A 3848-nucleotide genomic window follows, 5' to 3' on the forward strand; every position below is an offset into this window, starting at 1 on the left:
AATATATGCGGTATTCCAGTAAAAATATTATTGAATGCATATAGAATTTCAATCAGATCAAGTATCTAGTTAATATTATTTGCCATGGATATATTGAGATATTATGCAGTTATTAGACAATTAATGTAGGTCGAGGTTAGAATCTCGGATAAAAAAGAACCTCCAATAGATGTCAGTGATGACGATTGATTTTAATGATTTCAATCATAATGTTAAATGAATATTATTTTTTGCGGTTACAATGTTTTTTTTTGACAGTACAGGAACCAGGAACCTGCTATGAAGCTTGTAATTTATTTTAATTTACTGGTAATTAATAAAGTACATTTAAAAAGATAAAAATACATGAATATTTTTTTAATTCAAAGAGAAACTGCACATAATAAGTGTTGTGACATATACCGTTTATTGAAAGCTAATATCACATAACAGTAACAAATATAATTCAGGTAGGCTATATACCCCAATAGACTACATTTTGAAGCAGGGTTTTGAATGTATGAGTGTCCTAAGAAAATGAAACACACATTATAGATTTGAAATACTGCTTGTTTCAACCTTCAAATACACCAATATTGAATGAACGTCAGTGCATAAATCAAAAGCAGTTATCAGAACGAAGGTGACATATTTTGGACTCGTGTTTAAGTTTATCACATATTGTTCCACACTCGAGATCGGTTGTCTGTTACTCCACATCCGTTAGGTATTTTAGTTCCCATTAATTCTATGTTCCCTGGTATGGTTCCCATAAATGGTACCTATATACAATTATTTGTATGAAACATAGACGGAATCATAGCTTTTAAAGTATAATAGTAGGCTCACCTGTAAAGTGAAAAAATTTAGTATGAGTACAACTAGGTCCACATTTTTTTCTAGGATTCTTTTGATAGCTATATTATTTCTAAAGTTTTTCACAATATTATATGTATTTTCCATGAATAGTATAGAATAGATTACTAATATAAAACGATTGTAAATTATTAATCAACTCTCTCTCTCTCTCTCTGTACGAGTTAGAAATTTCTAAAATATTATAAGAAAAATGTGAACACACGGTGAAATTTATAATAACATCAAAACAGTGATGTCCCTAGACAAAATGCCGCCCCATTTTTTTATAAAATATTTTTTATCACCAGTGCTCGTGTCTTTTCTGGTCACCAAGGACGTCGAAGGGCAACAGAAGTAAACTAGACATCGCGCACCCGACAAAAAATTAAAGTTCTGTTAAACCTTTTGTGCTATTTAATACATTTTTCGAACCAGTGAGCTGAATTTTTGGAAGGAAAGATATTTTCGTTATTAAGTAGGTATTCAGTTAAGATAGTTATTTCTATATACATATACCAAACGATTTTCATAGGTTTGCCACCCTTCAAGTAACTGCCGCCCCCAAGCGACGCTCAATCTGCCTACCCCTATGGGACATCACTGCATCAAAAGACAATACATGACCGTGAATGTCGCAAGCAATATATAAATAAATCACACTTTGTGGAAAACGCTAATAAAGTAGAGTTTCTCGGTACCTTCGTACTTGTTATGTTACCGGGTATACCTATGTAGCTTTTCGGTGTTACACGAATAAACAGCCACCAACCCGCTTTACGGTGTAGGTTTATTTGTCGTGTGTTAGGCGATATGAGTATCATAAATAGCGCTCTTGAGCGCTGGCGATATGGCGTTACTAATGGTCCGCCGACAGATGGCAGTGATGCACGGCCCAGCTAAGTGGGAGCGCGCGGGCTGCATGGAGACCCGTATTTTTATATGTGATAAATTTAATTCAGTTTATAAGTTATTACACATTTCGTGACATTGAGCATCGCCTGTTTTAGATACAGGTGGAAATAATAGACTGACTTGAAGAGGTATGTCGTTGGTTTGACGAAAAATAAGGAAAACGTTTTTACACAAATAATTATAATATTTAGTATATTAATTTGATAATAATGTATACGATCTGTTTATCAGTCTGCCACGTTAATTTGGGTAATAATTATTGTTAATAACAGAATATCTTTCAATTTCTAAGAGAACATGAGAAAAATATAATAAATTTTAATAATTACAAGAGAAAAATAACTTTTTATATACTTACAACGTTTTTAAATTTTCTGATGAATCATATAAACTTGTCTTGACTAGCTTAAACGATCAAAAAAAATTTTACTTGAAAGAAATAATACTGAAATGTAATTTTGACATTGCATATTGATTTCCATAGTAACGCACGTATATATTATTAATTTAGTTGCTAGAACCCCAGACCCCTAGCAACCAATTATAGTGGATTAGATTACGGATTTATTCCGAAATAACTTTTCATACAAAACGGAATTAACTGAAAATGAATTCAATTCTACTTAAAGATGGCTAAAAGTATTAAAAGAATGCATTGGCATCGTGTTCTGATATATTCTAAAAGTTTTAAATGTCTAGCTAGTCGGGAAGTTGGTTAACAATCGATTGTAAGATTTGTACTGGTTAAACAACTACTGGACAAATAAGAATACGACCTAATAAAAACGTTGTAATAAAAAGAGTGTATACTGAGAATGCTCTGTGAATGTTATTTTGTGTTTTTATAAAAATATATAAAATTTTAAAAGATCCTTTTCAAGATTGACGCATTTAATATAATTATAATTAGATAATAATATGTAAGTTTACCAGTGGCGAAGGGTGGAGGTAGGCTGTTAAGATTCGCTATAAATAGTGCACACTAAACTTTGTTAGTCATATGTATTTGTTTTTATTGAACTAAGACTACAATTTACAGATGGTGTTAGTTAGTTTTTTAAAATCAATTAAACCCTGCCTAAACGAAACCATAATAGTTTTGGCCTAATTTGGGCGATGCGACAAAATTGTGCACACTTTTTCATTCATAGTTATTTGTTTTCGTTGGATTAAAGATACATATTACACATATTGTTGGTTCATTTTTTAAATTCATTAAGCCCTGCCTGAACCAAACTATAATAAATAAAAAATATTATTCTATCTATAAAATATTCAAAGTTATGTATGATTTAATTGCATAATTTTAAATATTTTATAGATAGACATGTATTTTTTGACTATTATCTATTATGGCTTGGTTTCTCAGGGTTTAATTGAATTTTAAAAACTAACCAACACTTTCTGTAAATTGTAGTCTTATTTCAATGAAAACATATACGTATGTCTGAAAAAGTTTAATGTGCACTATTTATGGCGGATCTTAACAGCCTACCTCCACCCTTCGCCACTGAAGTTTACTACTTTTCGTGTAATGGTCTAATAATAAAATATGCTTGTTTCCAGGTAACACAAAATAAGTATACAAAATATGAAGTGTATGCATTATATTATACTGCCCCCCATAAGCAAAAACACAGCTAATAGGAAAAAATGAAAAATTAAAGTAAGTATGAGGTGACATACTAGATAAATTCTGAACATAATTGCATAACAAAATAAACTGGAAATCATTTATTTTAATATAGAAATCATCTTATTGTGTTCGCTACTTTTGCAAAAATGTTAGGCTTTTCGATGCAACAAAACAGTAAATAATGATTCATAAGCAAAAACACAGCACATCTATCGATTTGCTGTATTTTTTGCTTAAAAACGCTGGCTTACTGTTTTTTTGTTTATGATTCTAGAATTTTTACACAAACGTAATACCGCATGTAACTGGTAATAATGAGATAACCTCAAATTAATCATTCACTAAGTTCATATCGCCCTACATTTTTAATGATATTTTAATACTCAAATGTGATTAAGTTCTAAATTGGATTAGGAATTCTGAAAAAAAGATTCTCAACTTTATTTTGGAGAGTATGCAATTG

Source organism: Rhyacophila brunnea, unplaced genomic scaffold (genome assembly GCF_057557595.1).
Source record: "Rhyacophila brunnea isolate RB1 unplaced genomic scaffold, BYU_Rbru_1.0 scaffold_11, whole genome shotgun sequence".
In the NCBI taxonomy this organism is placed as follows: domain Eukaryota; kingdom Metazoa; phylum Arthropoda; class Insecta; order Trichoptera; family Rhyacophilidae; genus Rhyacophila; species Rhyacophila brunnea.